Source organism: Hordeum vulgare, chromosome 1H (genome assembly GCF_904849725.1).
Source record: "Hordeum vulgare subsp. vulgare chromosome 1H, MorexV3_pseudomolecules_assembly, whole genome shotgun sequence".
Taxonomy (NCBI): domain Eukaryota; kingdom Viridiplantae; phylum Streptophyta; class Magnoliopsida; order Poales; family Poaceae; genus Hordeum; species Hordeum vulgare.
The window spans coordinates 112783815-112807597 of NC_058518.1; positions in this window are offsets into that span (position 1 = coordinate 112783815).

Below are 23783 nucleotides of genomic sequence, written 5' to 3' on the forward strand. Positions count from 1 at the left end.
CTTGACATAGATTGCAATCCTTCATGTCCCATTATTCTTGGTAGACCTTTCCTAAGGACTATTGGTGATATCATCGATATGAAGGAAGGGAATATTAGATTTCAATTTCCTTTAAAGAAGGGCATGGAGCACTTTCCTAGAAAGAAAATAAGATTGCCTTAAGAATCTATGATGAGGGCTACTTATGGTTTCAGCACCAAAGATGACTATACGTGATTCCATCACCTTTCGCCTAGCTAAGGGCGTTAAACAAAACGCTTGTCGGGAGGCAACCCAACGAATCTATCCTTTTTCTTTCTGTTTTGTGTTTTCCACACTTTCAGAATTATGTTATGATTCTGTTTTTTGTGTTTCTTTTTGCGTTTGTGCCAAGCAAAACCGTTATGATTAGTCTTGGGGATGATCGTTTGGTCATGCTGGAAAAGACAGAAACTTTCTGCTCACGAAAAGAATTTTCATTTTTTTCTGTAAGAGATTTTGAGTTGATTCTTTTTGCTGCTGATTTATACACAAATTATTTAGACTCTCGTAACTTTTCAGAATTTTCTAAGGTCCAGAAGTATACGAAATATACAGATTGCTACAGACTGGTCTGCTGTTAACAGATTCTGTTTTTGTTGTGTTGGTTGCTTATTTTGATGAAACTATGGATCGTATCGGGGGGTATTAGCCATGAAAGATTGAAAATATAGTAACCCAACATCAGCATAATTAGAATTTAAGTTTGCTACAGTACCTAAGGAAGTGGTGGTTTGCTTTCTCATACCAATGTTATCACGAGTTTCTGTTTAAGTTTCGTGTTGTGAAGTTTTCAAGTTTTGGGTGAAGTTCTTATGGACGAAGAGATAAAGAGTGGCAAGAGCTCAAGCTTGCGGATGCTCAAGGAACCCCAGTAGATTCAAGGATGCCGTAAAAGCCTAAGCTTGGGGATGCCCCGGGAAGGCATCCCCTCTCTCGTCTTCAATCCATCGGTAACGTTACTTGGGGCTATATTTTTATTCACCACATGTTATGTGTTTTTGCTTGGAGCGTCTTGTATAGTAGGAGTCTTTTATTTTTTGTTGTGTAACAATCATCCTTGCTCCACACCTAGAGAGAGATACATGCACTCACCGTGATTTTATCGAGCTTCATTTATATCCTTTGTTAGACAATTCAGCTCACATGTGCTTCACTTATATCTTTTGAGCTAGATACTTTTGCTCTAGGTGCTTCACTTATATCTTTTAGAGCACAGCGGTGCGTGGCTTGGTAGTTGATCTATGCTTTGAAAGTAGTCTCAAAAGGGGTAGTTATCCAAAGGGATACGAAAACTTCCACCTTCATGTGCATTCAATAGTTAGAGAAGTTTGATTCATCTCAATTAGTCTTGAGTTGTGGTTTTGGTAATATTGAAGTTATGCTAGTAAGGTGTTGTGGATCTAGAAATACTTGTGTTGAACTTAGTTATTCCCGTAGCATGCACGTATGGTGAACCGCTATGTGATGAAATCTGAGCATGATTAGTCTATTGATTGTCATCTTTTGCGTGGCGGTCGGGATCGCGCGATGGTTTATACCTACCAACCCTTCCCCTAGGAGTATGTGTTGAATGTTTTGTTTCGATTACTAATAAATTTTTTGCAACAATTATATGAGTTCTTCTTGACTAATGTTGAGTCCATGGTTTAGATGCACTTTCACCTTCCACCATCACTATCTTCTTAGTGTCGTGCAACTTTCGCCGGTGCACAAAACCCACCATTAGGCTCCCTCAAAACAGCCACCATACCTACCTACTATGGCTTTTTCAAAGTCATTCCGAGATATATTGCCATGCAACTACCACAATGACATGTGCCACCACGTCTACATTGCCATTGCATGATCGTAAGATACCTAGCATGATGTTTCCATTAATGTCTATGCCATGCTAGATCATTGTCACGGTACACTACCGAAGGCATTCCATATAGAGTTATGGTTGCTCTAAGTTTTGAGTTGAAAGTGTGATAATCATCATTGATGGAGCATTGTCCCATGTGAGGAAATAAAGGAGGCCAAAGATGCACACACAAAAAAGAGGCCGAAGAGCCCACCAAAAAAATAAAATAAAATAAAAATATGAGAGAAAAAGAGAGAAGGGACAATGCTACCACTTTTCCACACTTGTGCATATTAAGCACCATGATCTTCATGATTGAAAGTCTCTCGTCTTGTCACCACCATATAGCTAGTGGGAAATTTTCATTATATAACTTGGCTTGTATATTCCAATGATAGGCTTCCTCAAAATTGCCTTAGGTCTTCGTGAGCAAGCAAGTTGGATGCACACCCACTAGTTTTCTTTAAGAGCTTTCACATACTCTTAGCTCTAGTGCATCATTTGTATGGCAATCCCTACTCATTCACATCGATATCTATTGATCAGCATCTCCACAGCTCATTAATATGCCTAGTTAATGTGACCATCTTCTCATTATTTTGTCTTGCAACCTCCACCACACTCCACACAATCTATAGTGCTAAAACCATGGCTCACGCTCATGTATTGCGTGAGAGTTGAAAAGGTTTGAGAAAGTAAAGGTGTGAAACAATTACTTGGCCAATATCGGGGTTGTGCATGATTTAAATTTGTTGTGCAATGATGATAGAGCATAGCCAGACTATATGCTTTTGTAGGGATAACTTTCTTTTGGCTTTGTTATTTTGAAAGTTCATGATTACCTTGCTAGTTTGCTTGAATTATTATTGTTTCCACGTCGATAGCAAACTATTGTTTTGGATCTAATGGATCTGAACATTCACGTCACATAAGAGGAGTTACAAAGGACATCTATGCTAGGTAGCATGAAAGCATCAAAAATTCATTCTTTATCACTTCCCTACTCGAGGACGAGCAGCAGTTAAGCTTGGGGATGCTTGATACGTCTCAAAAGTATCTATAATTTTTGATGGTTTCATGTTGTTATCTTGTCATCTTTGGATGTTTTATGTACCTTCTATATCTTTTTTGGGACTAACTTATTAATTCAGTGCCAAGTGCCAGTTCCTGTTTTTCTGCGTTTTTGGCTCTTTTCACATATGATTTTGGAATGGGGTCCAAACAGAATAAATCCCCAAAATGATTTTTTCCCGAACGAAAAAATATCACGGGGCTTGTGGGCCAAGCCAGGAGGGCTATAGGGAGCCCACAAGCCCCCCATCCGCCAGCAGGGGGCGGCGGTGGGCAGGCTTGTGGCCTCCCTGGCGCCCCCCTGACCTAGATCCTTCGCCTATATATTCCCTAAAACTCAGAAAAAAATCAAGGGATCCACGAAAATACTTTTCCGCCGCCGCAAGCTTCCGTTTGCGCGAGATCTCATCTGGAGACCCTTCCCGGTGCCCTGCCGGAGGGGACTTTGGAGTTGGAGGGCTTCTACATCAACATCATCGCCCCTCCAATGACTCGTGAGTAGTTCACTTCAAACCTACGGGTCCGTAGTTAGTAGCTAGATGGCTTCTTCTCTCTCTTGGATCTTCAATACAAAGTTCTCCATGATCTTCATGGAGATCTATCCGCTGTAATCTTCTTTGGCGGTGTGTTTGTCGAGATCGAATGAATTGTGGATTTGTGATCAGATTATCTATGATATATATTTGAGTCTTTGCTGATTTCTTATATGCATGATTTGATATCCTTGTAAGTCTCTTCGAGTCTTGGGTTTTGTTTGGCCAACTAGATCTATGATTCTTGCAATGGGAGAAGTGCTTGGTTTTGGGTTCTTACCGTGTGGTGACCTTTCCCAGTAACAGTAGGGGCATCAAGGCACTCATCGTGTAGTTGCCATCAAGGGTAACAAGGTGGGCTCTGTCGTAGATATGAGATTGTCCATCTACATCATGTCATCTTGCTTAAGGCGTTACTCTGTTCTTTTGGACTTAATACACTAGATGCATGCTGGATAGCGGTCAACGTGTGGAGTAATAGTAGTAGATGCAAAAAGTATCGGTCTACTTGTTTTGGACGTGATGCCTATAGATATAATCATTGCCATATATGACGTCACGACTTTGCGCGGTTCTATCAATTGCTCTACAGTAATTTGTTCACCCACCGTCTACTTGCTTTCATGAGAGATGCCACTAGTAAAGACTATGGCCCCCGGGTCTATTCACACCTATCGCTTCCACGTCGCTTTTACTTTGCTTTGTTACTTTGTTGCTTTCAGTTCTCACTTGGCGAGCAATCTATAAGGGATTGACAACCCCTTTATAGCGTTGGGAGCAAGATTTTTGCATTTTTCCAGGCTCTTGCGATACTCCTTCACTGGATCGATACATTGGTTCTCAAAACTGAGGGAAATACTTACCACCGCTGCGCTACATCACCCTTTCCGCTTCGAGGGAACACCAACGCAAGGCTCCAAGGCCACGGGGGAAATCCTTTGCATATTTTCCTAGGAAGTCCCTTAAGGCGTAGCCGTAGCAGAAGGATTCCTGGTGCCATCAACACACCTATTTCTGGCGTCGTTGGAAGGTCTTTTGTTGTAGTAGTAGTACTCCGCACGAAAACGGAGTCAGGGAGGCACACGAGGTGGCCACTGACGTCAGTTGTGCTTCCCTGGCAATGGCTCCAGAAAAGGGTTGATCCTGCAATCTCTGGCATTAGCTAGATGAATGCTTATAACAACTAACCTTCTCCTGCAACGGCACCAGAAGAATGTTGATAGCACTCCCCTGCAACGAAACTAGAAGAATGTTGTTGATGGCCCACCAGCGCGTGGGTTCGCAGCAGTTTTCGAGGGCAGAGTATTCGACCCAAATTTGTAGGTAAGCCCGTCAGGAGGTGAGAGTATACTCTCAAGTATTAGCAGTTGAATTTGTCAGATTCAACCACACCTGAAAGATTAGTATCTGCAAGCACAATAGTAAGAGCAAAGTAATATGATAACAATGATGTGAGAAATGATCTGTTAGCGGCAGACTATTCAAAACGATTGTATCAATGGCGCTTCCTATGCCGCGTTGACGGAAGTTGTCAATTCCCGTCAACGGTCTGCCGAATCAAGAGTGTAACAGGTAGTAGCAGTGTAACGAGCAATAGTAGTGGCAAGGAACAGCAGTAGTGGCAGCAGTAGCAAGTAGCAACAGTAGCAAGCGACAGTAGTAGCAACAGTAGCAGCAGAACAAAACAAGTGACAGTAGTAGCAACAGTAGTAGCAGCAGCAGAGCAAGACAAGTAACAACAGTAGCAACAGTAGCAACAGTAGTAGCAGCAGCAGAGCAAGACAAGTAACAGCAATGGGACAAACTCGTAGGCATTGGGTTGGTGATTTGTTTGGAAGATATTCATCATGCAACAGCTATAACACGGAGAGATAAGTGGCTAGCTCCCGTTCGTCAATGTGATGTAGGCATGCATTCCGTGTGTCGTCATACGTGCTTAGGGAAAAGAACTTGCATGACATCTATTGTCCATCCCTCCCATGGCAGCGGGGTCCAAAAGGAAACTACGGGATATTAAGGTTCTCCTTTTAATAAAGAACCAGGCCAACGCATTAGCACTTGGTGAACACATGAACTCCTCAAACTATGGTCATCACCGGGAGTGGTTCCGGTTATTGTCACTCCGGGGTTGCCGGATCATAACACATAGTAGGTAAATACAACTTGCAAGATCGGATCTAAAACACACATATATTGGTGACAACATAATAATTTCAGATCTGAAATCATGGCACTCGGGCCCTAGTGACAAGCATTAAGCATGGCAAAGTAGTAGCAACATCAAATCTCAGAACATAGTGGATACTAGGGATCAATCCCCATCAAAACTAACTCGATTACATGATAGATCTCATCCTGCTCATCACCGCCCAGCGAGCCTACGAATAGATTACTCACGAACGACGAAGAGCTTCATGGAATTGGAGATGGGACAAGGTTGATGATGACGATGGCGACGATTTCCCCTCTCCGGAGCCCTAGACGGACTCCAGATCTGCCCTCCAGATGAAGAACAGGAGGTGGCGGCGCCTCCATATCAAAAACGCGACGATAACTTCTCTTTTTATTATTTCTGGGATGAAAGACAACTTATAGAGCTGGAGTTGGGGGCGGCAGGTGCCTGTGGGCCCCACAAGCCTGCCCACCGCTACCAGGGGTGGTGGCGGAGCAGGGGCTTGTGGCCCACTGACCCACCCCCTCAGGTGGATTCTGGAGCAGGTATTTTTGATATTTTCCAAAACTTCTCCCCGTAATTTTTCAGGACGTTTGGAGAACTTTGATTTCTGCACAAAAATAACACCAAGGCAATTCTGCTAAAAACAACGTCAGTCCAGGTTAGTTCTATTCAAATCATGCAAGTTATAGTCCAAAACAAGGGCAAAAGAGTTTGAAAAAGTAGATACGTTGGAGACGTATCAACTCCCCCAAGCTTAAAACCTTGATTGTCCTAAAGCAACTCAGTTGACAAACTGAGAGAGAAAGAAAAACTTTGACAAACTCTGTTTGATCTTGTTGTTGCAACAATGTATAACTCATAACCAAAATTTCAGCAAGATCACAAGTTAACCACATAAGCAAATGACACAAAGGTCTCACGGTAAACTAATATCAATGGCATAATCAGCTAACGAGCAAATAATAATGAGTTTCAAATACCAACACTTCAATCAAAGCAAGCATGAAGCAATATGAATAGGTGGTATCTCGCTAGCACTTTCTGAGACCGCAAAACATAAATGCAGAGCACTTTCAAAGATCAACGGCTGACTAAACATTGTAATTCATAGCAACGAAGATCCAGTCATAGTCATACTCAATATCAATCAAAAGCAAAGCATAAAAATGACAGAGGTGCTCTCTAATTGGTGCTTATATAAGAGGAGGATGACACGACAGGAAAATAAATAGACAAGCCCTTCGTAGAGGGAAGCATTGATTTGAAGAGGTGCCAGAGCTCAAGCTTTAAAAACAGAGATAATAATTTTGGGTGGCATGCTTTCATTGTCAACGCAATGACCAAGAGTTCTCAATATCTTCCATGCTACTCATGCTATAGGCGGTTCCCAAATAGAAAAGTAAAGTTTTAACTCCCCCAACCACTAATCAATCACACTCCACGGCTAGCCGAATCCTCGGGTACCATCCATACTAACATCAATCCGGGGGGAGTCTTGTCTTACAGTTATGTTTTCGATTTAAGCATGGAACTGGGCATCCCAAATACCGGCCCCTTTCTCGTGAATGATTGTGAATGAACACATGTCGAGGATAACACTCCTAGCATGGAAGATACCAATAGCCCTCTGTCACCACATGAGCGGTTCAGGCATGCAAAATAGATTATTTCTTGAAGGTTTAGAGAATGGCACATGCAAATTTACTTGGAACGGCGGGTAGATACCGCAAATAGGTAGGTATGATGGACTCTCATGGAAAAACTTTTAGGTTTATGGAAGTGGATGCACAAGAAGTATTCCCTCTTAGTACAAGTGAAGGCTAGCAAAAGACTGGGAAGCGACGAACTAGAGAGCGACAACAGTCATCAAGATGCAATGAGTTTGACTAACATTGGATATAAATCACCATGAACACGAATATCATAGAGGCTATGTTGATTTTGTTTCAACTACATGCATGAACATGCGCCAAGTCAAGCCACTTGAAACATTCAAAGGAGAATACCATCCTATCATACTACACCATAGTCATCTCAAAATCTATGTTGGCATCCAAGACAAACCATTATAAGCTCTCAGCTAAATAAGCATGGCATCAAAAACTATGATCTCTAAGTTGTCATTGCAAACATGGTTCTCTCACAACAAAGCTAAATCTAGGTCAACAAGCTAGTCATATTTACAAAAACAAAATGGATAGAGTTCATACCAGCTCCTGTCACCTGTTACTGCGCTCTTAAGGATACTAAGGTCGAAAGCACATAGGTGACAATGTGCACCCTTGCCGTTAATGCACCTACCTATGAAGAGAACAAGGTAGTGCAAGGCAGGGAAATGGATGCTTCCTATGGTGGCTTGCATGATATCTCTGGTTTCTCCAACAGTTATACTAGAGACAAAGTCTTTGACAGAAGACTTAGGAGGATAGATAACACTACCTCCATCGGGTATCTTGCAAATCCTATTGAAATCCTCCAAACCCACGGTATAGGATTTATCGTACAGATCAAACAGTATGGATGACTCATGGCCAGCTAAAAATTTAAATCTACGCACGAAAGAGGCAGTGAGCATAGCATACTGTTCACATTTATCTGAGAGGAATTCTTCTAACCCGGCATTGCGGACAAGTGCATCAAACTCATCCTTGAAGCCTGCTTCGATCATGAACTCATCAGAAGGCCATTCACATGGTTGCACCAGTGCGTCCCTTAGTTGAAAAGGTTCGGGCTCCCGAAAGGAGATATGGGGACCCTTCTTACTTGAGGAACCACCATGAAACTTCCTCATGAACGTAATTTCCTTTTGCTGAAATTTTGGAAGTTCAAGAGAAAAGTGAATGAGGACCAACCATACCTTGTAGCAACTACTCCTACTAGTGCCTAGAGATCGTATCACGCGCTAAAACTACTTGGGACCAGCTAAAATCAACTTTTATAGCTCAAGAACAGGGTCACGAAGGTAGCAAGAATTCGCGAAGGATAAGGCACTAGAGCAAAAACTAATTGTACCAATGGAGGAGTCACTTACCAAGGAGCAATTTCCCCAAAACAGTTCGGAGAATGGTGCTTTGAGCAAGGAGGTCGAAAATCACAGCCAAATGAGCAAGAATACGGGTTTGAGCTGTGAAACAATTTTTTCTGGAGGTGGAAGAAGAGCCTGAGAGCTGGAGTGAGTGGAGGGGGTGCCTATGGGCCCCACAAGCTTGCACCCCGCTACCAGGGGAGTAGGTGGCGGTGGGGGGGGGGCTTGTGGCCCACTGGTCAGGCCCTAGGCCAGCTCTCAGGCCCAGAAATTTTCAAAAATTCCAGAAAAAATCATACTAAATTTTCAGGACCATCGAAGAACTTTTATTTTCGAGGTATATTTCTCCGGGACGCTAAAATAGAAAACAGGAAAAGCTAAACTAATTCCAGCATTTTTCTTCTAAGCAACAGAAAATGAAGACTCAAAACAGAGGTATGTGACTCTCTGATTCATCCGTTTCATGGTCATCGGAAGAAATTCGTCAATGGGGTTGATCAAGTCCTTATGACAAAACCTTCTTGAATCACAAGAGAGAACGGAGAATTTTTCGAATAGCCACTAAGTCACCTCAATGGGGATATGAATCTCCCCAACAAGCATATCATACTTCATTTTGACACGAGGAATAGGGCATTCAAAGCTCCCAGTGAGAATCGATGAAGTCTTTTCGATAGCATTGATGCAATGTACTGGATATCGTTTCTTCGGAAAGTACACTGTGTGCTCATTACCGTTGACGTGGAAAGTGACATTGCCTTTGTTGCAATATATAACAGCCCCTGCAGTGTTTAAAAAGGGTCTTCCGAGGATGATAGCCATGGCATCGTCCTCGGGAATATCCAAGATAACAAAGTCTGTTAAGATAGTGGTATTAGCAACCACAAAATGCACATCCTCGCAAACGCCGATAGGGAAAGCAGTTGATTTGTCGGCCATTTGCAGAGAAATTTCAGTGGGTGTCAACTTATCCAACTCAAGTCTACGATAAAGAGAAAGCGTCATAACACTAACACCGACTCCAAGGTCACATAAGGCAGTTCTTACGTAGTTTTCTTTAATGGAGCAAGGTATAGTGGGCACTCCGGGATCACCAAGTTTCTTAGGAGTTCCACCTTTAAAAGTGTAGTTGGCAAGCATGGTGGAGATATCAAGATCTGGTATCTTCCGTTTATTAGTCACGATATCTTTCATGTACTTGGCATACGGAGACATCTTGAGCATATTAGTTAACCGCGTCTGCAGAAAGACGGGTCTTATCATCTCAACGAAGCGCTCAAAATCCTCATCATCCTTTTTCTTGGATGGCTTAGGAGGAAATGGCATAGGTCTCTGAACCCATGGCTCTCTTTCTTTACCATGCTTCCTAGCAGTAAAGTCATTTTTGTCGTATCTCTTAGGTTGTGGATTATCAGGATCAATCGTAGGTTCAATCTCCACATACTCATCATGGATAGGTTGAGCATTATTATGAACATCACTGTCCACATTGTCACCAGGTTCATGTTCATCACCTGATTGTGTTTCTCCATCACACGCAGAAATATGATTAGGTTCTTTAGGTGTGACAGTATTTGGCGAACTGGCGTGCAGGTTTCTATCATCCTTCTTCTTCTCCTTAGGATGACTAGGTGTATCAGCATCGATTCCTTGATAATCTTGATCAATTCTCTTAGGATGACCTTCAGGATACAAAGGTTCCTGAGTCATTTTGCCTCCTCTAGTAATGACTCTGACAGAATTGTCATTTAATTCATTGAGCAGGTCATTCTGAGCTTTAAGTACTTGTTCTACCTGAGTAGTAATCATTGAGTTATGTTTACTCAGAAGCTTCAGAGCATTGACATTTCTGTCTACACAAGCACTTAGATGGCTAAGCATACGAGTACTTTGTTCCAAATGTCTGCTAACATAATCATTGAAACTCTGTTGTTTGGCAACAAAGTTTTCAAATTCATCAAAGCATAGGCTAGCAGGTTTATCAAAAGGAATATCACTCTCGTCAAACCTACGCAGAGAATTCAATTCTACTACCTATATCGGGTTATCGAGACCATGGATCTCTTCGATAGGTGGTAAATTTTTGACATCTTCAGCTCTAATGCCTTTCTCTTGCATAGATTTCTTGGCTTCTTGCATATCTTTGGGACTGAGGAATAGAATACCTCTTTTCTTAGGAGTTGGCTTAGGAGGTGGTTCGGGAATAGTCCAAGCATTATCGTTGATCAAGAGGTTATTCAGTAGGGTCTGAGCTTGTTCTACAGTTCGTTCCCTAAAAACACAACTGGCAGAACTATCTAGGTGGTCTCTAGAGGCATCGGTAAGTCCCTTATAGAGGATATCAAGTATCTCGTTCTTCTTAAGAGGGTGATCAGGCAAAGCATTCTGTAGCTGGACGAGCCTCCCCCAAGCTTGTGGAAGACTCTCTTCTTGGAGCTGAGCAAAGTTGTATATTTCCTGCAAGGCAGCTTGCTTCTTATGTGCAGGAAAATATTTCTCACAGAAGTAATAGACCATCTCCTGGGGACTACGCACACATCCAGGAGCAAGAGAGGTGAACAAGGCTTTAGCATCATCCTTTAGAGAGAAAGGAAACAGCTTAAGGATATAGTAGTGGCGGATCTTCTCCTCATTAGTGAAGAGGTTGGCTATTTCGGATAGTTTGGCAAGATGGGCTATGACCGTCTTAGACTCATAACCGTGAAAAGGATCAGATTCGACTAGAGAGATTATCTCAAGGTCGACAGAGAAATCATAGTCCTTATCGGTGACAAAGATAGGCAAAGTGGCAAACTTCGGGTCATTTTTCATCCTAGCTTCCCGAGATTTTTCCTTCCACTTGAGAAGTAATTTCTCAGCGTCATAGGCATCCTTACACGCAAGAAAATCCTCAGCTATCTCTCCCTCCATAACGTAACCCTCAGGTATAACAGGCAATTCATATCTAGGAGAGCTAGATCTAACAGGAGCAAAAGCAGGTTCTATCTCAATAGCATCGGCAGTAACCCTAGCAATATGAGCATCAAGGAACGCTCCCAGTGGAACATCAGGCAAAGGAGTATCTCTAGCAGTATCAGGCATAGCATCATCAGGCATAGTAGCACCTCTAGCATCATCAGGCAAAGCAGTATCAAGCATAGCATATCTAGCAGTAGTATCAAGCATAGCATCTCTATCAGTATCAGGCATAGTATGAAGCATAACATCTCTAATAGTAGTATCAAGCATAGCATCTCTAGCAGTAGTATCACAAGCATCATCAAGCACATGCGACATATCAAGATTTCTAGCAGGAGGTGATGTCACAAACTCACTCATAAGTGAAGGTGAATCAAGTGCAGAGCTAGATGGCAATTCCTTACCTCCCCTCGTAGTTGAGGGCAAGACTTTGGTCTTCGGATCCTTCAGATTCTTCATAGTGATCAGCAGATATAAATCCCAAGTAACTCAGAGAATATAGCAATACCTCCTCGGCAACGGCGCCAGAAAAATGCTGACGTTAGCTGTGCTTCCCTGGCAATGGCTCCAGAAAAGGGTTGATCCTGCAATCTCTGGCGTTAGCTAGATGAATGCTTATAACAACTAACCTTCTCCTGCAACGGCACCAGAAGAATGCTGATAGCATTCCCCGGCAATGAAACTAGAAGAATGTTGTTGATGGCCCACCAGCGCATGGGTTCGCAGCAGTTTTCGAGGGTAGAGTATTCGACCCAAATTTGTAGGTAAGCCCGTCAGGAGGTGAGAGTATACTCTCAAGTATTAGCAGCTGAATTTGTCAGATTCAACCACACCTGAAAGATTAGTATCTGCAAGCACAATAGTAACAACAAAGTAATATGATAACAATAGTGTCAGAAACGATCTGTTGACGGCAGACTATTCCTAATGATTGTATCAATGGCGCTTCCGTTGCTGCGTTGATGGAAGTTGTCAATTCCCGTCAACGGTCTGGCGAATCAAGAGTGTAACAGGTAGTAGCAGTGTAACGAGCAATAGCAGTGGCAAGGAACAGCAGTAGTGACAGCAATAGCAAGTAGCAACAGTAGCAAGCGACAGTAGTAGCAACAGTAGCAGCAGAGCAAAACAAGTGACACCAGTAGCAACAGTAGTAGCAGCAGCAGAGCAAGACAAGTAACAGCAGTAGCAACAGTAGTAGCAGCAGCAGAGCAAGACAAGTAACAGCAGTGGGACAAACTCGTAGGCATTGGGCCGGTGATTTGTTTGGATGATATTCATCATGCAACAGCTATAACACAGAGAGATAAGTGGCTAGCTCCCGTTCGTCAATGTGATGTAGGCTTGCATTCCGTGTGTCGTCATACGTGCTTAGGGAAAAGAACTTGCATGACATCTATTGTCCATCCCTCCTGTGGCAGCGGGGTCCTAAAGGAAACTATGGGATATTAAGGTTATCCTTTTAATAAACAACCGGACCAATGCATTAGCACCTGGTGAACACATGAACTCCTCAAACTATGGTCATCACCGGGAGTGGTTCCGGTTATTGTCACTCCCGGGTTGCCGGATCATAACACATAGTAGGTAACTACAACTTGCAAGATCGGATCTAAAACACACATATATTGGTGACAATATAATAATTTCAGATCTGAAATAATGGCACTCGGGCCCTAGTGACAAGCATTAAGCATGGCAAAGTAGTAGCAACATCAAATCTCAGAACATAGTGGATACTAGGGATCAATTCCCATCAAAACTAACTCGATTACATGATAGATCTCATCCTACTCATCACCGCCCAGCGAGCCTACGAATAGATTATTCACGAACGATGAAGAGCTTCATGGAATTGGAGAGGGGAGAAGGTTGATGATGACGATGGCGACGATTTCCCCTCTCCGGAGCCCAAGACGGACTCCAGATCTGCCCTCCAGATGAAGAACAGGAGGTGGCGGCGCCTCCGTATCGAAAACGCGACGAAAACTTCTCTTTTTATTTTTTCTGGGACGAAATACAACTTATAGAGCTGGAGTTGGGGGTGGCAGGTGCCTGTGGGCCCCACAAGCCTGCGCACCGCCACCAGGGGGGTGGTGGCGGAGCAGGGGCTTGTGACCCACTGGCCCACCCCCTGAGGTGGATCCTCGCGCAGGTATTTTTGATATTTTCCAAAACTGCTCCCCGTAAATTTTCACGACGTTTGGAGAACATTGATTTCTGCACAAAAATAACACCAAGGCAATTCTGCTAAAAACAGCGTCAGTCCAGGTTAGTTCCATTCAAATCATGCAAATTATAGTCCAAAACAAGGGCAAAAGAGTTTGGAAAAGTAGATAAGTTGGAGACGTATCAGCCACAAACCCCCAGGCATGGCCAAGGGGTGGGCCCGCGCCTGGCAGGCTTGTCGCCTCCTCGCGTGCTTTCCGGACTACTTCCAATTTTTCTATTTTTTCAAATATTCCAACGAGAAAAATAACTAGTGGAAAAGTTTTGGAATCTGTTTTCTTACCGAATCACATACCTGTTCGTTTTTGGAGTCTGAAAGAGGCTGATAAATATCCCTTAGATATTCCTCCGGAGTTATGGTATTGATGATATTGCTTTCAACATTTATGGGAGTACCTGAGATATAATGCTTGATTCTCTGCCCATTTACCAGTCTCGGACAATTACCTTCCATGTCGTTGATCTTGATAGCACCGGAACAATATACTTCCTCAACAATATAGGGACCTTCCCATTTAGAGAGAGGCTTGCGTGCAAAAAAATCTTAAACAAGAATTATATAGCAAGACATAATCACCTACATTGAACTCACGCTTTTGTATCCTCTTATCATGCCACCTCTTAACCTTTTCTTTGAACAACTTGGCATTCTCATATGCCTGAGTTCTCCATTCATCAAGCGAGCTAATGTCAAATAACCGCTTCTCACCAGCAAGTTTGAAATCAAAGTTGAGCTCTTTGAATGCCCAATAAGCTTTATGGTCTAGCTCAAGAGGTAAATGACATGCTTTACCATACACCATTTTGTACAGAGACATTCCCGTGGGATTCTTATAGGCAGTTCTATAAGCCCACAGTGCATCATCGAGCTTCTTAGACCAATTCTTTCTAGACCTGTTGACAGTCTTTTGAAGAATTAGTTTAATCTCTCTATTGCTAAGCTCTACTTGACCACTGGACTGAGGGTGATAGGGAGACGCAATTCTATGGTTGACATCATACTTAGCAAGCGTTTTACGGAAAGCACCATGAATGAAATGTGAACCACCGTCGGTCATTAGATATCTAGGGACTCCAAATCTAGATAAGATAACTTCTTTAAGCATCCTAATAGATGTGTTGTGATCAGCACTACTAGTGGGGATAGTTTCTACCCACTTAGTAACGTAGTCAACAACAACTAGGATGTGAGTATACCCGTTGGATTTTGGAAAAGGTCCCATATAATCAAAGCCCCAAACATCAAATGGTTCAATTACAAGTGAATAGTTCATAGGCATTTCCTGACCTTTACCGATATTACCTACTCTTTGACATTCTTCACAAAACAAGACAAACTTACGAGCATCCTTGAAGAGAGTGGGCCAATAGAAACCTGATTGCAATACCTTGTGTGCAGTTCTATCTCCTGCATGGTGTCCTCCGTAGGCCTCGGAGTGACACTTCTGTAGGATCTGTCCCTATTCATGTTCAGGTACACAACGTCTAATAACACCATCTACTCCTTCCATATAAAGGTGAGGATCATCCCAGAAGTATTGTCTCGAGTCAAAGAAGAATGTCTTCTTTTGCTGGTATGTGAAACTAGGTGGTATATATTTGGCAACGATATAGTTTGCATAATCAGCATACCACGGTGCACTACATGAAGCATTGATGACATTCAATTGCTCACCGGGAAAGCTATCATCAATAGGTTGTGGGTCATCAAGAACGTTCTCCAACCTAGACAAGTTATCTGCTACAGGGTTATCAGCACCCTTCCTGTCGACAACGTGCAGATCAAACTCTTGTAGCAAGAGAACCCATCTGATAAGTCTAGGTTTAGCGTCCTTCTTCTCCATGACGTACTTAATAGCAGCGTGATCAGTGTGAATAGTGACTTTGGAATCAACTATGTGAGACCTGAACTTTTCACATGCAAACATGACTGCTAAAAATTCCTTCTCCGTAGTAGCATAGTTTCTTTGGGCACTGTCTAGAGTTTTACTAGCATAGTGAATAACATTCAACTTCTTATCAACTCTTTGCCCTAGAACAGCACCAACAGCATAATCACTAGCATCACACATGATCTCAAAAGGTAAGTTCCAATCAGGTGGTTGAACAATAGGTGCGGTTATGAAGGCCTTCTTAAGTATTTCGAAGGCTTCCTCACAATCTTCGTCAAAAACAAAAGGAATATCCTTTTCCAAGAGATTGGTAAGAGTCCTAGAAATCTTAGAGAAGTCTTTAATGAACCTTCTATAGAAACCAGCATGACCAAGGAAACTTCTTATACCTTTGATATCTGTGGGGTATGGCATTTTCTCGATTGCATCAACCTTAGCCTTATCGATTTCAATACCTCTTTCAGAAATTTTATGTCCTAAGACGATGCCTTCATTAACCATAAAGTGGCACTTCTCCCAATTCAAGACAAGATTGGTGTCTTTACATCTCTGCAAGACTCGATCAAGATTGATGCGGCAATCATCAAAAGAAGACCCGTAAACGGAGAAGTCATCCATGAAAACCTCAACAATCTTTTCACAAAAGTTAGAGAATATAGCCATCATACATCTTTGAAACGTGGCAGGTGCATTACATAAGCCAAAAGGCATACGTCTATAAGCAAAGGTACCGAAAGGGCAGATGAAAGTGTTTTTCTCCTGATTAGATTGTGCGACTGGTATTTGGGAGAAACAAGAATAGCCGTCTAGAAAGCAGAAGTATGTGTGTTTAGACAGTCTTTCTAGCATTTGGTCGATAAAAGGCAAGGGGTAATGATCTTTCCTAGTGGCTTTATTCAATTTCCTAAAATCGATCACCATCCTATAGCCAGTAATAATCCTCTGTGGGATCAATTCATCCTTATCATTAGGGACAATGGTAATACCTCCCTTCTAAGGGACGCAATGCACCGGACTCACCCAATCACTATGAGCAACAGGATAGATAATACCCGCTTCCAGGAGCTTTAGTATTTCTTTTCTTACTACCTCTTTCATCTTAGGATTTAATCTCCTTTGATGATCAGCAACTGGTTTGGAATCAGGATCGGTTTTAATCTTGTGCTAGCATAGAGTGGTACTAATGCCCTTAATATCATCAAGAGTATATCCAATAGTACCACGGTGCTTTCTCAGAGTTTTTAGTAACTTCTTTTCTTCATGCTCTGAGAGGCTAGCACTAATTATAACAGGATATATCTCTTTTTCATCAAGATAATCATACTTAAGAGTATCAGGCAACTATTTAAGCTCGAACACAGGATCACCCTTTGGTGGGGGTGGATCCCCAAGCAGTTCAACATGCAAGTTGTTCTTAAGGATAGAATATTGTTCTAAAACAACTCTATCTATCTCATCCCTTTCGTCCATATGCATATCATTTTCATGCTCAAGCAAGTATTGCTCTAAGGGATCAGTAGGAGGCACGGCAATAGAAGCTAAGGCAATAGTTTCATCCTGACTAGGCAAGTCTATTTCATGAGGTTGTCTACCAAACTTGGAGAAATTGAACTCATGTGACACACCTTCAAAGCCAACATTAACAGTTTGCTTCTCACAGTCAATATGAGCATTGAAAGTATTGAGAAAAGGTCTGCCAAATATGACGGGACAAAATCTATCTTGAGTGGTAGCAAGAACGAGGAAATCAGCAGGATAATTCATTTTACCACACAAGACTTCAACATCCCTAACAATTCCCACATGGCAGATAGTATCTCTATTGGCAAGCTGAATAGTGACATCAATAGGTTCTATCTCAACAGGTGCAATCTTGTCTTTAATTTCATCATATAATGATTAATGTATTGCACTAACACTAGCACCCACGTCACATAAACCATGATAGCAATGATCTCCTATCTTAACAGAAACCACAGGCATGCCAACAACAGGCCTATGTTTGTCTCTAGCGTGAGGTTTAGCAATTCTAGCAGCATCTTCATAGAAGTGAATATTATGTCCCTCAACATCGTTGGACAGAAGATCTTTGATAATAGCAATGCTAGGTTCAACTCTAATTTTCTCAGGGGGTGTAGGTGTTCTAATGTAGCCTCTACGTATCACAGTTGAAGCTTTAGAATGATCCTTTATCCTAATAGGAAAAGGTGGTTTCTCAATGTAAGCACTGGAAACAATATGATCATTATAGGCAATGACTTTCTCTTCAAGTGGATTGGGTTTAACTACATTGACTTCTAAGGGAGTATGATATTTAAACCACTTCTCTTTGGGGAGATCAATATGAGCAGCAAATGATTCACACACTGAAGCTACTATCTCAGAGTCAAGTCCATACTTAGCGCTAAAATCACAAAAGGTATTTGTTTCAACAAAGGATTTAACGCAATCAAACTTGAAATTCATACCTGACTCCTTACCTTCTTCAAGCTCCCAATCTTCAGAGTTGCGTTTAATTATCTCCAATAAATTCCATCTGAAGTCAATATCTCTCTTAATAAAAGAACCGGTACAAGAAGTGTCAAGCATGGTGCGATCATCATGAGAAAGCTGAGCATAGAAGTTCGGAATGATAATTTCTCTCGAGATCTCATGGTTGGGGCACGAATATAACATTGATTTAAGCCTCCCCCAAGCTTGAGCGATGCTTTCTCTGTCATGAGGCCAAAAATTATAAATATAATTCCGATCACGATGTACTAAATGCATAGGATAAAACTTTTGATGAAATTCCAATTTCAACTGATTGTAGTTCCATGATCCAGTATCATCACAAAGCCTATACCTTGTCAACGCCTTATCCTTCAAAGATAAGGGAAATACCTTATTCTTGACCTCATCCTTGGGCAAACCTGCAAGCTTAAATAAACCACAAACGCCATCTACATAGATTAGATGCAAGTCTGGATGTGATGTTCCATCTCCTGTAAAAGGATTAGCCAGCAATTTCTCAAGCATACCCGGAGGTAATTCAAAGCAAATATTTTCAGTAGGGGCAGCAGGTTGAGGAGAAACTATTTGTGCTTCCGTTCGAGGTGAAGATACCCCGAACAAGCCCCTCAAAGGATTAGTTTCCATAGTGACAAGTGACAATAAATTTCAGCACATTATATGAATGTTTCCTTACCAAGTTCCACTTACCAAAGGCGCTTCACTCCCCGGCAATGGCGCCAGAAAAGAGTCTTGATGACCCACAAGTATAGGGGATCTATAGTAGGCCTTTTGATAAGTAAGAGTGTCGAACCCAATGAGGAGCAGAAGGATCTTACAAGTGGTTTTCAGCAAGGAAGTATTTGCAAGCACTGAAATTATCGGTAACAAGTAGTTGTGTGACAAGATTATTCGTAGCAAGTAGCAAGTAACAAAAGTAGAAACGGTGCAGCAAAGTGGCCCAATCCCTTTTGTAGCAATGGACAAGCCTGGACAAAGTCTTATAGGAGGTAAAACGCTCCCGAGGACACATGGGAATTTCTGTCAAGCTAGTTTTCATCATGTTCATATGATTCGCGTTCGTTACTTTGATAGTTTGATATGTGGGTGGACCGGTGCTTGGGTACTGCCCTTACTTGGACAAGCATCCCACTTATGATTAACCCCTCTCGCAAGCATCCGCAACTACCAAAGAAGAATTAATACAAAGTCTAACCATAGCATTAAACTAGTGGATCCAAATCAGCCCCTTACGAAGCAACACATAAACTAGGGTTTAAGCTTCTGTCACTCTAGTAACCCATCATCTACTTACTACTTCCCAATGCCTTCCTATAGGCCCAAATAATGGTGAAGTGTTATGTAGTCGACGTTCACATAACACCACTAGAGGAAAAACAACATACAACACATCAAAATATCGAACGAATACCAAATTCACATGACTACAATTAGGATGATTTATCTCATGTCCTCAGTAACAAAAGTAACTACTCACAAAGCATAATCATATTCATGACCATAGAGGTAATGAGTAGCATCAAGGATCTGAACATAAACTCTTCCACCAAATAATCCAACTAGCATCAACTACAAAGAGTAATTAACACTACTAGCAACCTTACAAGTACCAATCGGAGTCGCGAGACGAAGATTGGTTACAAGTGATGAACTAGGGTTTGGAGATGAGATGGTGTTGATGAAGATGTTGATGGTGATGAGTCCCCTCCGATGAGAGGAGTGTTGGTGATGATGATGGTGACGATTTCCTCCTCCGGGAGGGAAGTTTCCCCGGCAGGATCGTCCTGCCCGAGCTCTAGATTGGTTCTGCTCAAGTTCCGCCTCGTGGCGGAGGCGAATCCTCGAAAAAGCCTCCTCTTGATTTTTTTTTCCCGGAGGAAACCCTTCATATAGCAGAAGAGGGGGCTAGAGGGCCAGCTGGGTGGCCACAAGCCCCCTAGGCACGGCGAGGGGGTGGCCGCGCCTAGCAGGCTTGTGGCCACCTGCTGGCACCCCTCTGGCGCTTCTTCGGCCCAGTATTTTTTATAAATCCAGAAAAAAAATCCTCGTTGATTTTTACGACGTTTGGAGTTGCGCAGAATAGGTATCTCAACTTTGCTCCTTTTTCAGGCCAGAATTCCAGCTGCCGGTATTCTCCCTCTTCAAGTAAACCTTGCAAAATAAGAGAGAAAGGCATAAGTATTGTATAGTGAAGTGGAATAACAGCCCAAGAAGAGATAAATATCAACATGAAAGCATGATGCAAAATGGACGTATCATCAGTCCACATATAAACCCCTTCTTTGATACTGATGTGTACTTAGTATAGTTCTTATATAAGTCTTGCGAGTACTTTGGATGAGTACTCACCGTTGCTTTGCTCCCCCTTTGCCCCTTAATCCATTGCTGCGACCAGATGATGGAGCCCCGTAGTTCGATTATCCCGCCGACGACGACTCCTGCCCCAACTGTGCCTACTACTATGTGGAGGCCGTTGAAGACCAGGAGTAGTTAGGAGGTTCTAAGGCAGGAGGCCTCACCTCATTCGATCGTTGTATCTTTTGTGCTAGCCTTCTCTAAGGCACCCCATGCTTTGTGTTTCTAATAAGATATTGTTGCTTCCGCTGACTCGTGTGTTTATCGAGCTTCCGTATTCTAGCCCTCGAGGCCCCTGGTTTCTAATATGAAGCTTGTATTGTTTTATTTGTGTCTAGAGTTTTGTTGTGATATCTTCTCGTGAGTCCTTGAGTTTGATCGTACGCATTTGTGTGTATGATTAGCGTACGATTAAATCGAGGGCGTCACAAGTTGGTATCAGAGCCAACTGCCTGTAGGTAGCCCCCTTTCCAACTCCTTGGCCGGAGTTGAGTCTAGTGTTTGAAAAACTTTACTAACACTCATGTTGTGGCTTAGGGGCCCACATCTCAATTGGGTGGTATTAGTATCTTTCACTCCTTTCCTATACTATGGGTTCTACTCTCTCTTCTCTTTTGGGTTAAAGATTTTTCTAACTCCAACATTAGGTTCTCGTAATCACATCGACCCGGATTGCTGGACTATCTACTCTGTTCTTCTGAATATATATTACACAAACTGTCATTTGACATCCGTCAATCTTCTTTTCAGATGCGTCCCGCAAGACAACACGTGCGCGTGAAACAGGCCACTGAGACGACTGGGTTCCCGGCCATTTTGGTCGACCTCCTGACCAAACTAGGATATCCCTGGTACCTCGAGTACACTATGTACGAGGACTTCCGCGAGTACAACCAGTACCAGTACCAGGATGAGGTTCGCATCTTCGACCAGATGGGCAACTCCACCCTCGACCGTCACGTCTTCTGCGGTATTGGATTGTCGATTGAGATGGTCGTCCATGATGCGGCCTACATCGCTATCACCCGTCTCCGTGGAGCATACCCTCACCAGGAGGAGAGTGCTTTCAGATACATCCCGTATGTTCCTGCTGGGGATGAGACTGGGTCTGATCTCACTTCCTACACTGCTAGCGTTCGGGAGCGCAACGACCGGTCCTACGTCGTTGTCTACACCCCCTATGTGACGCGTCGCTATGACGCGCAGGTTCTGGTGCAGTAAACTAAGGCACTGGGTCGTGCTTTTCGAGCTCTGACTATGGAGTTGTACGCTACGCGTGCTCGTCTTTACGACGTGTTGACACAGCTGCATCCAGCACGCCACCCGAGGGTTGCCCTTGCGCACATCCGCGAGCCGAGCAGGACAGAGCTACCATCAGGTGTTGAGTGGACTGATGTTGGGGGTAGTATCCCTGCACTTGGACCTGTGCTCCCCGACTGGACGTGGTACCCTCACCAGAGTCACCACGGAACGCAGCGTCGTGTTCCTACCTTCTATCACCGCCAGCTACCAGGATTTGTTCGTCTTCTCTGATGTTGATGTAGCCTTATCGCTATGTCTTGTTGTGGTACTCTTCCACCGCGTGCGTGCGTGCCGCCTAGTGAGTCCAGGTTATCGCCAAATTTCGAATTTGTAATCGATGGTCTGTAATCGAACTTGTTTATGGGTCTGTATGTCGAACTCAACTACTATGAAGTATCTATCGCATTTCCCTTTCGTCGTGCTTGATTACTTCATGAATGTGTACGATGCCTTTGCAATTACGTTAAGCTAAACTACCCCTATTAAATATTTATCAGGATGGTTAGACCAGCTGGCCGCCCGCGTGGCCCTGCCAACGATGCACCACCCCCACCTCCTGAGTATATGGCGGGGATGATCCAACATTTTGAACTGAACCGCCAGTTTATGCAAGGGCTCATGGATCAGTTCCAAAGGCTGAACATGAACCAGCAGCAAGGCGTGACACTACAATACTTCTGCCGCCTCAACCATGCGATCTACCGCATCTCAACTCAGCCTCTTGATACTGATGACTGGCTCCGTGACATTGCTTATGAGCTGGAGTCTTCCAACGTGCCCCTCGCGAGCTATGTCAACTTTGCCGCCTACTTCCTGAAGGGTCCCGCTGCTCAATCGTGGTACAGTCACAGGCTCTCTCAGCCCGTTGGAACTGTCATCACTTGGACGTAGTTCAAGGCTTCCTTCCGTGCTCGCTACATTCCTCAGGGAATCATGGACTGGAAGAAGCGTGAGTTCCGCAACCTTGTCCAGGGCAACAAGACTATGGATGCTTATCAGCGGGAATTTCTGGACTTATCTCGCTATGCTGCAGAAGACATTGCAACTGATGCACGCTGACACTCCTCGTTTAGGACTATGCTGATTTCGCCAACCCTGGCGAACAAGGATATTCAGGTTGAGATTGGTCTGCAGGATGACAAGGATAGCAGCAAGCGCAACCATGACATGGGCTCATCTTGGGGCTCATCTGCATAGAAGAGGAAGATCTGGATTCCCAACAACATGTACCATGCACCTGCTCCTGCTCCGAGGCCGTCCAATTCTGCACCTCGCCTACCTCCCCCACCACCTAGGCAGCCGAGGCTTCCAGCTCCACCGCCTCGAGTTCCTCCTTCTCGTCCTGAGGACGGGTTGTGCTTCAAGTGTGGCCGTGCAGGTCACCATGCTAGAGACTGCAGGCAGAATCCGAATCAACTGGCACTTCCCTCAATTGGCAGTGGCAACAACCAGAACCGCAACAACAATGCTAAGCCTGCTTATGGTCGTAGTCAGGCCAACAACATTGAGATGGGTCAAGCTCAAGACCAGCCTGCTACCATTATGGGTACACTTCTCGTTAACTTAGTACCTGCTTTTGTAGTGTTTGATACAGGAGCATCACATTCCTTTATGTCGGAAAATTTTGCATACATGCATGACATTAGGAGCGAAGAGATGAACATCCCGATAGTGGTAAACACCCCCGGGGGCGGATGTCGAACCTCTGTGGTTTGCCCCCATGTTCTGGTTGAAATCGAAGGATTATAATTCCATGCCAACCCCATCCTACTAAAGTCGTCCAACATTGATCTCATACTAGGAACGGACTAGTTGAAAGCTCATACGACATCGATCGTTTGTGCCACAAAGACCGTCCACCTCCTACACC